The 14808-nt window shown below is 36.2% G+C and overlaps 1 protein-coding gene across 3 annotated transcripts in view; it reads right to left on the bottom strand.

Annotated features, from left to right (window-relative positions):
* The window catches only part of OSBPL8 (oxysterol binding protein-like 8), a 227349-nt gene that overhangs the window by 197989 nt on the left and 14552 nt on the right, over window positions 1-14808 (bottom strand). The window contains exons 2-4 of one of the 3 annotated variants that reach the window (XM_011981381.1): window positions 7281-7310; window positions 6335-6372; window positions 3286-3333 (exon numbers count right to left, since the gene is read on the bottom strand). The exons of the other annotated variants lie outside the window; for them this stretch is intronic. The gene's annotated coding sequence lies outside the window, so the exon portion shown is untranslated. The remainder of the gene's footprint in view (window positions 1-3285; window positions 3334-6334; window positions 6373-7280; window positions 7311-14808) is intronic. 3 annotated transcript variants of the gene reach the window in all.

Raw genomic sequence — 14808 nt, forward strand, 5'->3', positions numbered from 1 at the left:
AGTGCAGTGGCTTGATCTCAGCTCACTGCAAGCTCCGCCTCCCGGGTTTACGCCATTCTCCTGCCTCAGCCTCCCCAGTAGCTGGGACTACAGGCGCCCGCCACCTCGCCTGGCTAGTTTTTTGTATTTTTTTAGTAGAGATGGGGTTTCACCGTGTTAGCCAGGATGGTCTCGATCTCCTGACCTCGTGATCCGCCCGCCTCTGGCCTCCCAAAGTGCTGGGATCACAGGCGTGAGCCACTGCGCCCGGCCAGAAGTGATTTTTAAAGTCATTGTATCACCTTTTATGACTCAATTAGTATCATAAAACAAGCACAAAGAAAAACAAGTTGTGTTACTTAAGTGACACCATTCTCCTTTTCTTAGCTTCCAAGCAGATCAGCAATCTAAATGTGACTTTCAGTAATTCAATGGTAATAAAGTTTTCCCTCCATCATTCAAGTTAGGTACAACTAGGTTATAAAAACTAGTCCCTTCAGACCAATTGCTTGTACATTTCTACAGGCACCTTTTTGGCAAACCCACATGGATTTTAAGAAACGGAGAATAAGGAGAGAGAAAAATATTAAGATGTATCAAATTGTGACAATATGTGAAGAGTATTGTGTATACACAAACAGGAAACAATTGAAAGCCTTCAACATGGGTGGGTGGGGGGAGGGATAACTGAATTAACAGGCCATGTAGTAAAACTTAACAAATCCAGTAGTCTTGAAGGTACAGTAATAGTTTAGTTTTGAAGGTATAGTAATTGAGTACTGGGCACTAAAAAAAAAAAAATTTACCAAAAGGCCGGGCGTGGTGGCTCACGCCTGTAATCCCAGCATTTTGGGAGGGCGAGGCAGGCGGATCACGAGGTCAGGAGATAGAGACCATCCTGGCTAACACGGTGAAACCCGTCTCTACTAAATATACAAAAAATTACCCTGGTGTGGTGGCGGGCGCCTGTAGTCCCAGATACTTGGGAGGCCGAGGCAGGAGAATGGCGTGAATCCAGGAGGCGGAGCTTGCAGTGAGCCGAGATGGCGCCACTGCACTCCAGCCTGGACGACAAAGACCCCGTCTCAAAAAAAAAAAAAAAGAAAAGAAAAGAAAAAAAGGCCAAAAAATACACAGAAACTGACAAATCTGTTCCTTAAATTTTTTTTTTTCTAAACAAAAATTTTTTGTTGTAGACTGTATCTGAGGCACTATCTTCTCTAAGAAGAGAAAAAAACCGGTGCTCCTTAAGCTGAAATAATATTTTAATTTCTCTGATATTCACCCCAATTCAACTAGGTGGTATCAGAAAATGAAAAGCACTTAATATATTTAAGAAAACACCACAGTGAAAAAAAATCACTATAAATTATCTATTTTAAGCAGAATTATTTGATGTTGCTTAAACATAGCAAAACTAGATTATTTCACTTTATATTTGTTAAAAATCATAAAATCATCTCCCTTCATCACACACTGAATCTACAAAGTAATTAATAATGAATACAATGAATGCTTATATGTATTATGATCATGGCAAATCTATAAAGGCTGAAAGGCTTGGGTTCAGCCAATGAAGTTAATATTGTATTATAAGATATTTTAAAATGTTATATCCACCTAGAAACTATAACAGTATTGGATTTTTGTTTTAACCTGTCCAGACCCATTTCCCCTTCCTCTGATAACATCCACCTTGATCTTCTTTTGGGAAAGGAACACCCCTCCTCCAACATATGCTATCTTGGTACTCCACGCTCTCCTAGCAAAAAGAGTGGACAAAAAAAACCGAGCCAGACCAATCAGTCTGTATCTCTCTCTCTCTCTCTCTCTCTCTCTCTCTCTCTCGAGAAATGTGAATCATGAGCAGAGTGATCACGTGAATGAAAAACAATCACAAAAAAAAACTATCCTAATGGGGGCTCCACAAAGATTGTTGCTTTCTGCTCTCTAGATCCCTAAAGCTATTCAAATGTCTATTATTTCTAAAACTCCATTCTTCATCTTTGAAGAAAATGAGCTTATCATCCTAGCAAATCATTTAAGTTACCCAAAGCTTTCTCTTACTTGAACCAAAAAACCCTTAATTGATATAGGTACTATTTCAGACATTTGTAACTAAAATAGTCTACCTTTGAATAAGGAAATAAAATAAAAATTAACTTCAAAATATTTTTAAATGAATCTACAAAAGTGAAATCAATGTCAGACCTAGAACATTTTAAAACACCATGTATCCTACCATAAGAAAAAAATACAATAGCATAGTATTCATTTATGTGTTTCTTCCTAGGTTTTTAAACTGCATTACATAAGACCTATCGTATAACCATATCCAAGTCCAGGTTTTTTTAAAGTCCAGGTTTTGATAATAATCATAAGGAGAAAAAAATATTTACTCAGGAATCTCTTCTTCAATTTTCATTTGGATCCTACTACTCAAGCTGCCTTCTCTGCAGCTCCTGCTTCATTTCTTCTTACCCACTATCAAAATGAAGGATTTGTAGTAAACTACATGATTAGGACTAAGAAGAAAAACATTTCTAAAAATATCTATTTGAGCAGCTGGCTGATATTTCCATTTGTCTGACTGATCTTGCAATCCACTGAAGTCTTTATGAGGCAAATACAGGAGCAGACACGAACAAGTGATGACCAGCCCTCCGAAAGCACTTGATCACGATCAGTCTGTATCAACAACTTAAAGGGGGGAAACTCAAGCGCTCAAATGAGACTATTACCCTCATCTCCACCTCATTACCTACCGATTATCCAAAATTCTAAGCTGTATTAAGTGCAAAGATTAGAAATGTCTTTCAAAGAAGAAATGTGATTTCAGTAGGAAAATAAATACATCTATATTCCTACTATGGCCTGGGACTTACTATTCACCAAAACGAGTTAATTCCAGCGCATAACCAACATCCATCGTCATTTCCAGTATGTGAGAAATGAGGCAAAATAAACAGAAGATAAAATCCCTATCTAGGAAAGAACACAATTTAATTGGAAAGACCAAAAATACACATGAAATAAAATACTCATATGCAATCAATATTATAATTGAATATGCTACATTTTACCTTTTCTCCCAATATTTTTACTGTAAACTAAAGTGGTTTAAGAAGGGAAAAATACCTGAGTGCTATTTTGAAACCAAGAACTGTATTCATTAATGAGATTTTTAAAATGTCCATTTATATGTAGTTAGAAACAAAATTAAATGCAATTTTTATCTAACATTTTTCTTCAATTCAACAAGTTCCCAATTAGCACACACTAGTTTGGCAACTGCCATTACAGTACCTCAAATGTTCCTGCAAAAGACTGCTTCAGGCAAGGATAGGAATGTTTCTGTTAAAGGATGGGAGAAGAAGGAAAAGAAACACAATTTTAAATTGAAAAGTGTTACAATTTCATTTCCTGTCAAGTATCAGACTTGGTATTTAAACACTGGGCTTCTGGTATACACTTTTGTTGCTGCAACCCCAATTTACTGACCTTCTCAAAAATCATATACTATTGGACTCTAGAGTTGCTTACTACCAATAACGGGCTAAAGAAGAGTACCAATTGCTGTCTAATTCCTTCTGACTAGCTGAAAGTACTTTGCTTCTTCCTTAGTATATACAATATCTGCATTGGAAAATCACAAGCAGAAAGTCTCTGGTGGTGGCAACATCTTGGAAAGCAGAAACTCACAAAAAGAAACAAATGAAAAACAAAAATTAGCAACACATACACACAACCAATGAGGTCAAGAGAGTAAACTATGCAAAGTTTTTTTACTCTTTCCGAGATGATGTTGGGTTGGAAGATTTATACTACCTTCAAAACTTACAAAAATAATCAAAATAATGTGGTACTAGCATACCACACATTTATCAATAGGATAGAATAAGGAGTCTAGAAATGGATCCATAAACAGAGTCAATTAATTTTCAACAAAAGTGCCAAGGAAACCCATTGGGAAAAAGCAAATACTGTCAGTAAAAACTGGATGGTCATTAAAAACAACAAACAACACAGCAGCCTGGCTTTTACACTAAACGAAAATTAACTCAAAATGAATCACAAATGTAAATACAAAAGCTAACATTATAAAACTTCTAGAATAAAAATGGGAAAATAAAAATTTGTAATCCCAGCACTTTGGGAGGCCGAGACGGGCGGATCACGAGGTCAGGAGATCGAGACCATCCTGGCTAACACGGTGAAACCCCGTCTCTACTAAAAAATACAAAAAACTAGCCGGGCGAGGTGGCGGGCGCCTGTAGTCCCAGCTACTCGAGAGGCTGAGGCAGGAGAATGGCGTAAACCCGGGAGGCGGAGCTTGTAGTGGGCCGAGATCCGACCACTGCACTCCAGCCTGGGTGACAGAGCAAGACTCCGTCTCAAAAAAAAAAAAAAAAAAAGAAAAGAAAAATTTATAGACAAAAAATTATTGATATGCAAAAAATACAAACCATGAAAGAAAATGCAGATATGCTAAATTTCAAAAAATTAAATTACTTCCCTTTAAAAAGTTTAATTTTAAAAAGGCAAGACATAAACTGTTAGAAAATATGCACAATACATATATTAGACAAATGACTCAGATTCTGACTATATAAAGAACCTTAAAATCAATAAGAAAACAATATTTTAAATGAATAAAAGATTTAAACAATTTATTAAAAAAATACAAATGGCTAATAAATCCAAGAAAAGATGCTTACTACCATGGTCATCAGTGAAATACAAATGAAAAACCACAATGAGATACTACTACACAACCACTAGAATGTTAATTAAATTTTTGTAACTGAAAATGTAAGTGTTGATGAGAAGGGGAGCAACTGGAACTCTCATATATTGCTGGTGAGATGCAAATTGGTATAGCTGTTCTTAAATATTTACCAAAGAAACATGGAAACATGTCCACTCAAAAATTTGTACATGGATGTTCATAATAGCTTCATTTACAATAACTGAAAATTACAAACAAGTCAAATGTCTATCAAAAGGTGAATGGATAAACAAATTGGACATTCATTACAATACTGTAGTAATATTCCTATGCCATAGAATACTATTCCAAAATAAAAAGGAATAATATCAAAAATATGCAGGGCAAAATAAACCAGACAAGAGTACATACTCTATGATTCCGTTCATATGAAATCCTAGAACAGACAAAAGCAATCCACAGTAACAGAACCTGAATCAGTCATTGTCTGACATAGAATAGGAAAGGGAAAGATTAAGTTCAAGGGGTACAAGAGAATTTTGGGGACTGATGGAAAGTTCTATATCTAAATTGTGGTAGCAGTAACATGAGCGTATACATTTGTCAAAATGAATCGAACTATGTACTTAAAATGGGTTCATTTTATTCAGGTATAAATTATACTTGAATAAAGTAGTTTGAGTTTTTTTAAGTATTTTTTTAAGTGATATTGGTGGGGTGAGAGGTGGAAAGCAGGAAAGACTACAGAAGTAGAGAAAGGCAAAATGACGCTGTTTAAGTAGCAATATTTAAAATCAGAAAAAACATTAAAAATCTAGCACAACTAGGCCAGGCGCAGTGGCTCACACCTGTAATCCTAGCACTCTGGGAGGCCGAGACGGGTAGATCACCTGAGGTCAAGAGTTAGAGACCTGCCTGGCCAACATGGTGAAACTAAAAATACCCAATACTAAATACTAAATACTAAATACTAAAAATACCAAAAAAAAAAAAAAAAAAAATCTAGCACAACTAAAACTAAGAGTGTAACTGAGATAATTTATTTAATTTTGCCTGTAAAATGGGAATAACTCACAGGATAGCTGTGAAAAATAGATGAGACAGTTAATCTTATCACTGTACTACTTAACATTATGTATGTTGGTAAATTACAGCAACACAATTCATATTAGTTGAATTTGTATCTACCCATGGTAAGTGTTAAGGTGAAGCAAAGAAAATAAGTAAAAGTTACATGGAATAAATCCTGAAAGAATTTCTAGAGGAAATTATCTTAAGATGCCACTTTTGAAAAGAGAAAAGGAAATGGGTAGAAAGGAAGGAGAGACCTACAGGTGGAGGGAATTGTACCGTGCAGAAGAACGGAGGCGGAAAAGAGCAAGTCATATGCAGGAGATGGCAAAATTAGCATGCCTGTGGCAGCAAATCCATATATGGGAGTATCAGGAAAAAAAAAAAAAAAGAGTAATCTTCCCATCTGACGCAAGCATTCATTTAAATGTTACAGTAGGACCCAGAAATGTAACTTCCAGGGGATGCTATGATACACGATAAATATATTCAACCGTTTAAAACAGAGAAAAATAAAAAGTTCTATCTTTGTACTTAAAAAATGAGAACGCTCACAATTACCAGCTTCAGTCTCTTGGAGGTTAGCCACAGTTCTTCCCAAAAGAAAAAAAATAATTATAATTATTAAAATATAATTACAGCTAAGCAACATATGGACTTGCTGCGCAGCTGTCCCTGTGCTTCTGAAACTATGAAAGCCTTTACATTTTGCAAAGTCTGATTTCTATAAATGATTGGTATTTGGAAAATAAGATACAAGAAAGTCTGCCCAAATAACTAATCAGCTACAACAAGAATTATTTCATAGCATACTACTTAAAAGGTATCAGAACACTAAAATTATATTTCAACAGACATAATATGACCAAGACCAGGATTCCTGGGCATTTATAATTTTAAACTGTTTTTACATTTATACATTTAAACGTGTTTAATTAAAAAATGCAGGGTTACCATTGTTATGATGTGCAAACTGACTTAAATCTTAAGATTTTGCATATAGAACAGTGTTTCATACACAGAATAGAAAAGTATTATTTTCAATGTCTTATCTCTGGGAACAGATAACTAAGATAATAGTTATCTTACAGTAATAACTTGAGCAAATTAAGTTCTCTGAATGAGAGAAATTTACAGAAATGTACAATGAGAAATAAAATATTAAAGGACAACAGGCCAGGCGCGGTGGCTCACGCCTGTAATTCCAACACTTTGGGAGGCTGAGGCGGGTGAATAACTTAAGGTCAGGAGTTCAAGACCAGCCTGGTTAACATGATAAAACCCCATCTCCACTGAAAACAGAAAAATTAGCTGGGCATGGTGGCGGGCACCTGCAGTCCCAGCTACTCGGGAGGCTGAGGCAGGAGAATCACTTGGTCCCAGGAAGTGGAGGTTGCAGTGAGCTGAGATCGTGCCACTGCACTCCAGCCTGGGCAACAGAGCGAGACTCCATCTCTAAAAAATAAATAAATAAAATAAAATAAATAAAGGACAATAATACCTTTAAACGCAGTAGCAGCAATGGAGTTTGCTGAGGACAACAAAGCTACAGGATTAAATCAATTTAAGTCTCTTTATTGAGAAAGGCTGTTATATAGTGACAGTCAGCTAACTAACAAGGTTTTATCTGCTCCATCTACATTAAGGCCATACCAATTAGAGACCTTGACTCAGAGTAGAGAATGTAGAGACTAAAGAATAACCTTAATGACTTTTGCTTTTTGAACCCATATATTATACATCAATGTAGTCACTAAAATATTTACAAACACATAAAAATTTGATGTTATATTGTTCAGAATCATGAATAATTTTCCTTTTCATGATAGTATTTTACACTATTAAATACTTTTTAAACCACTAACTATATATTCACTAAAAGTGTGTATTTGTTCCTATTTTAAGAAACACAAATTGGAAAAAACTTCTTAATAATAAGATTAGCAATAAAACACTAGTCAAGACCTGTCACTAACTTTTGTGTTTTTGTTGAAAGGAGATTTTAGGAATGTGACACACCTATACATTATTATTTTTAAATGAGGATTATGAAATATTTTAAATCAAACACCGGTAACAATGATTAACGGGATGACAGGCAACATGAGAGCAAGCCCTTTAAGTATAGTTCAAAGGCTTTATCATTGTAAATAAACTTATTTAAAGGTAAGAAGTTTGTCTATGGGACATCTATATTATTCAGAACTTTGAGGCCCAGTGCAGTGGCTCACGCCTGTAATCCCAGCACTTTGGGAGGCCAAGGTGGGCAGATCACTAGAGGTCACGAGTTTGAGACCAGCCTGGCCAACATGGTAAAACCCTATCTCTACTAAAAATACAAACATTAGTCAGCTGTGGTGGCACATGTCTGTAGTCCCAGCTACTCGGGAGGCTGAGGCAGGAGGCTGAACCTGGGAGGCAGAGGCTGTAGTGAGCCAAGATCACACCACTGCACTCCAGCCTGGGTGACACACCGAGACTCCATCTCAAAAAAAAAAGGAAAAAAAGAAAAAAGATTAGAACTTTGAGGATGAAGTTCAAAATTTAAAGGAATAAAAAAGGAATGAGAAGTCCTAAGAGCCTGCTATTAAAAAACTGGGTAAGTATCCTGAATCTCTTACTGAGGGTAGGAATTATATTTTGAACCACCTACCTTAGAACCATGCCACCCAACAGCCACACAGAGAGAAAAAAAAGACAGATATCAATTTTTTTAAAAGTAAATTTAAATTAAAGCTCTGCCTAGGGAAGTCACTGTTGGAGTCAGTCGTTCATTTTCCCAATATTCTTCTTTACACTTGTGTCTCTGCTTTAATAAAACCCTATGCAGAAAAAATAAGAAAAAATTTTTAAGTGTTTAAGCAAAAAGTCAAAAAGGGCAAAGAAATTTATACATATGTAAAGGTAACAAGAAAATATTAGAAAAATAAATGCCAAAGTTTAAGAATAAGAGTGTATAAAATGTCAGTGTACTAAGACGACTGTGGACAAAGATAAAAACAGATAAAAATAAAAGGATATACAAATGAAAAACTAAAAGGAAGTAACATCAGCAACTTAAGACACTGAAAGCAAGAAAACAAAAGCCATCTTTCAATCAACGTAATATTAATAATGCAGCAATGCTAATTCAAAAAATGAACACCTTTACCCAAAAACTCTTCAAAGACTGCTTTTCCCTCCTAAGTTTTTTCATGAAAACTTTACTTAGCAAATAATCTCACGATAAAAAGCCAAAGAGTGAAGAGCACAGCTCCTGGTCTCATACCAATGGCTACTACCCCTAGTGCTGCGGCTTTTCTAAGACACTTATGCAAGAAGATAGCACAATCCCTCAAAGAATGCTGAGCAGGCCATAAGTCCCATTTGTCTAACTTCCCATGAGCAGTCAACGGGTACAACCAAACATAGACCCATACTCATCCCACATCCCCTAAAAAAGTAGTCTGGATTTTCATTCAGAAAACAATCAGCTTCAAGGAAGCTTCTTTTTTTAGGTCATTGTTATCTTAAAAGCAGCAGGCATGCCTGCTGAGTATACCAGTAAATAAGAAATCATCTTTTTGAATCTTGTTTCTAACATCCTTCCTCCCCTCATCATTGTGTTTTTAACTTGGCAAACCTTATCCCCTTAAGTGTTCACAGCTAGATTGAGATCATTACTTTTCATATAAAATTCTAGAAAACCTCTGCCCTTTGAAATCCCGGCATTCCTTAACAGCATTTTAGAGCTATCAAGACACTTCAAGTCAACCTCTCAATAACCATAAATTTTAGAGATCACGAAATGAACACAGAGGGGTTAAGTGACTACTTGTCCAAGATCCCTGGGCAAGAGACCAGAACTAAGGTCTCTTGAGTCTAATGTTCTAAGAATAAAATACACACAATCAATGGGAGGAATTATTAGGAATCTGACTTTTACATTTAAGATGTATTGATCGGTAGAAAAACTGCAAAACAGCATTACAATAGAGTAACAGTTCTGTTTTAAAAAAAAATATAGTCTCTGTGTGTGTGTGTGTGTGTGTTTGTGTGTGTGTTTACAGAGAGAGAAATCTAGAAGAATAACACCAAACTGCTAACAAAGTGGGCTATTTCAGACATAAAGTGGTGGCAACAGAACCCAACTTAATGAGTTTTTATAGCTGCTGGAATTTATATTGAGCACACATTGATATAATAATCGTATTTTTCTTTAAAAAAAAAAAAAAAAAAAACTTAAGGCAAGCAAACACATTTCACACAGAAAATTATCCCAAAATGGCTTAAGTGTCTCTCTCTCACACACACACATGCACACAACTCCAAATATATTATTTTGTAACTGAGATTAACCTTGAAATTACTTTTCACATCAAACGTGGTCTTCCCTTAAGAAGAACAAAACCTTAACATGTTAGAATTATTCTAACAAGTTAAAGTAATAGAAAGTATTTGTAATAAATATTTGCAATTTTAAAATTATTTAGATGTGGTCAGTCACAGTGGCTCATGTCTGTAATGTCAGCACTTTATGAGGCCAAGGCAGGTAGATCACACGAGGCCAGGAGTTTGAGACCAGCCTGGCCAATATTGTGAACCCCATCTCCAATAAAAACACAAAAATTTGCTGGGTGTGGTGGTGCACATCTGTAATCCAGGCTACTCAAGAGGCTGAGGCACGAGAATCGCTTGAACCCAGGAGGCAGAGGTTGCAGTGAGTCAACATCATGCCACTGCACTCCAGCCTGGGTGACACAAAGCAAGACTGTCTCAAAAAATAATAATAATAAACAAAAATTATTTACATGTAAATGCATACTGCTTCAACAGTTTTTATCACATTAAAAATAGGGCATAGGCCAGTTGATGTGGCTCACACCTGTAATCCCAGCACTTCGGGAGGTAGAGGCAGGCAGGTCACCTGAGGTCAGGAGTTCAAGACCAACCTGGCCAATATGGCGAAACCCTGTCTCTACTAAAAATACAAAAATTAGCCGGGCTTGGTGGCAAGTGCCTGTAATCCCAGCTATTCGAGAGGCTGAGGCAGGGAGAATTGTTTGAACCCGGGAGGTAGAAGTTGCATTGAACTGAGATCATGCCACTGCACTTTAGCCTGGGCGATATGGCAAGACTCTGTCTCAAAAAATAAAAAAAAATAAAAATACTCCAGGCACAGTGGCTCACACCTATAATCCCAGCACTTTGGGACGCCGAGGCAGGCAGATCACCTGAGGTCAGGAGTTCAAGACCTGCCTGGCCAACATGGAGAAACCCTGTCTCTACTAAAAATACAAAATTAGCTGGGCATGGTGGCACATGCCTGTAATCCCAGCTACATGGGAGGCTGAGGCAGGAGACTCGCTTGAACCCAGGAGGGCAGAGGTTGTGGTGAGCCGAGATCACTCCATTGCACTCCAGCCTGGACAACAAGAGTGAAACTCCATCTCAAAACATAAAAATAAACACAAAAAAATAAAGCATAATCCTTACTTCGCCACTCCCTCCCTTTAAAGACTCTCCTGAACTTTTAGTTCTTCTGTCTCTTTAAACAATTATTTGACTCTTTCACTAGCTCCTCCTCTATCTCAGGGTTTCACTCTAGTAGAGATGCTTCTCTTCCTCACACTCTCCACTACCACCTTCAGTGCAGGTACTGTCCATATCACCAGTCTAGAACTTCCTCTTGCATTCAAAAACCATATACTTAATGACCTAGAGCAGAGTTTTAAAAACTTTAGGATGCATCATAATCATCTAGAGGGCTTGTTCCAAAACAGATTTCTGAGACCCACCCCCAAAGTGTCTGATTCTATAGCTCTGGGGTAGAGTCCAATAATCTGCATTTCTAGTAAGTTCCCAAGTGATGTACTTTTAGAACCACTGGCCTACAGGATTCTCCCCTTGGATGAATCATAGATACACTAAACTGTCTCCCAGCATGTACCCTCATCACCCTCCAAACCACTATTCACTTACCATCCAGAGAGATCAATTCAAACCTGACCATTTCATTCCTTTGTTTAAAATCCCCTAATAGTTTTCAAGAGATTTGAAGACAAAAAGCAAAATCCTTAACATGGTCTCTGGCCTCACATGATCCAGTGCCTACCTCCTACACCACAATGTTATCTTTCTCATATTTTTTAAAACACTCCAGTCACAGTGAACTCTTTCAGTTCCTAGCAAAGGCCAATTTCCTTGATCTTCTAAAATCTTTAAACAAGATGTTCTGTGAGAAATATTCTTTTCTCCCTCAGATCATCTTTGGCTCCCCTCCCCCACTAGGTCAGCACATTTTTATATTGCCCTATATTTCTTCCTCTCAGCATTTCCCACAATGGGAATTACATAGTGAATTGTGCAATTAGGAGTTTACTGTCGATTTTCTACCACTCCCCATACAAACGCTCGAAGAGGTCAGCGAGCACATCTGCCAAGCTCCTACTGAATTTTCAGCCACTTACACAGTAACTTGCACTGAAATCTATTGAATTAATGGTCTTGTAACATTAAATTATTCTGGTACCTCAAAGGGGAAAGTATTATTAAAAAGGTCCTAGAGGCATTTTTCAGTATCCTTTAATTTTTACAAATGAGGACACTCCATTAAAGTCCACCATTTGGGAGTTAAACAAGAAAAATAATACCTTCAAAATAGAAAATGAAATCTCCCTATCACAAGCTCCTCTGCAACAAGATATATAAATATGTTATATATATATATAATATATATATATTTCTTCCTCTCAGCATTTCCCACAATGGGAATTACATAGTGAATTGTGCGATTAGGAGTTTACTGTCGATTTTCTACCACTCCCCATACAAGTTTATTACCTACACCAAGTATAGCACTGATATCCAAAAGCCACACAGTCACATACAATGCTAAGATAATTTTTGCAAAAAAATTTAACTTAGATATAAGCCTGCATCAAAGAATGCACTCCAAAGGGGTAGCTGCCTGGAATTAAACCTAGCCCTGGATAACCACAAACTACATAATAACTATTAATATAACTAATAATTAAATAAGTTAAGATAATTATTTGCAGAAAGTTTAACTTACATGTAAGTCTGCATCAAAGAGTATACTCTGATAGGGTAGCTGCCCAGAATTAAACCTAGCTAGGGATAACCACAAATTACATAATAAATATTCATATAAACCAGAATTAAATTACCATTCAAATCTATGTAAATATTGTTCTGTAGATTTTGTTCTTCTTTAAAATACGAAGAATAATTCATTCGCCAACACTTTTCTCTACAGCAGAGTCCCAAGTCACAGTAGCACCAACACATGGGAAACAGAACAGGTGTGTAACACTCAGGATATAACCTTAATATAGCAGAATTAACATACAAATAAAGATCATCTCCATTCAGAGTAGTCACTTTCAGAGACTAGTTTCAAGTTGCCATCCCACAAAACAATTTTGGAACTCCTCTTTTTCTAACCACCTTCTTAGCTACCTTATAAATGATAAAAGAAGAAAAAGTTTCATCCCTTTGGTCACTGCTTATTTTACTAAAAATGGCCTTCTTCATTTTGATCCTTAATTGTATGTGTGAGACTTGGTTCAGAAAGACTTGCCACCTTTTCCAAATACCAAATACCAAATCCATTCTCAAAAGATGTAATTTGTCACCACAGAACGTAGGTTAAAAGAATGAGGTGAAAGACAGTAAAGAAATGTCGAAAGCATTATTCCAAAAGTGTTTGAACAATAGTGATATTATTGAAATAAGGTAACTTTGAAAACACTGACCATCTCTTAGAGAGACACATAAGTTCTAGAATAGTATTGTAAAACTGGTCATATTTCTACTTTGGCACAACTCATAGACATGCCTGATACCTGACTTCTGATTTTCCTGAATGACAGATACTATAAAGCAAAAGCACATTTATTATAAACTTCAGATGAAGAAATGTAACAAATTTTAAGAATAAGATCTGATGGTCTAATATAAACAACATGGCTTAGGTGGCAGTATGTTATACTAAAAAGAACATATAGCTATAGAGTGAAATAGGTGACGGTATAACTTCTCACTTAGCTCCTTAGTAGCAACATGACTGAACATGTTACTTAAACACTGAGTCTAAAAAAACAAAACAGGAATAATTCCATCTGTAAAACAGTTAGAATACCATCTATTTATTTCAGAGCTATTATAAGGATTACATAATATACTACCTGACTGGAATTTTAGCCTCTCAAAAGAACCTAAAAGGCCATTGGTTCCAAATTCTCCATTTTACTAGGACCCAGAGAGAGTAAGTGGTTTGCCAAGGTCATACAGTTACTTACTAGGAAAGATAATACTTCTTGCAGGTTTATTTTCCCAGTGCATCTGTTCTCTAAATCAGTCAGTGCTTGTGATACTAGGTCGCATTGTGACAAGAGTGTCTCAAAGAGTAACTCAAGGCCTCTTAAGGATAATGCTTGCAAATATGATACTGGCAACCATATATTAATAATTTAGTCCCATATACTAAATGTCTGTTTTTAAAGTTAGATATTTTAAGTTACAGCTAAAGCTACCCTGATTCTATGTAGATTTTGACTGTTTTCTTTGGTTATTTTCTAAGAAAAATATGAACACTGTTCTGATTTAAGATACTAGAAAAAAATGAATGAATTTCTCATTTATTAAGCATGATATTTGGTTATAATAAACCAGAAGGGTTTGCCCAGTTTTCTACAAGTAAAAAATCATCCCCATACTTAAGCTGATGGTTCATTACTAAGGATCAAAGTTTGAAATGCAAGATCTAAAGTTAATTCAAGACAGTCTCAAAGAATTTTATTACTGATACTCAATCTCAAAAGCAATTTCTTCATATTTCAATACATACTAAGAATGGCTATCTTGGGCATGAAACAAAAATGAGTATCTGAGTGCCTAACCCTGGTCTAGATGCTTCTGGGTTTTGAATTCTTTTTTTTTTTTTTTTTTTTTTTTTTTGAGGCGGAGTCTGGCTCTCTTGCCCAGGCTGCAGTGCAGTGGCTGGATCTCAGCTCACTGCAAGCTCC

Source organism: Mandrillus leucophaeus, unplaced genomic scaffold (assembly GCF_000951045.1).
Source record: "Mandrillus leucophaeus isolate KB7577 unplaced genomic scaffold, Mleu.le_1.0 Scaffold225, whole genome shotgun sequence".
NCBI lineage: Eukaryota > Metazoa > Chordata > Mammalia > Primates > Cercopithecidae > Mandrillus > Mandrillus leucophaeus.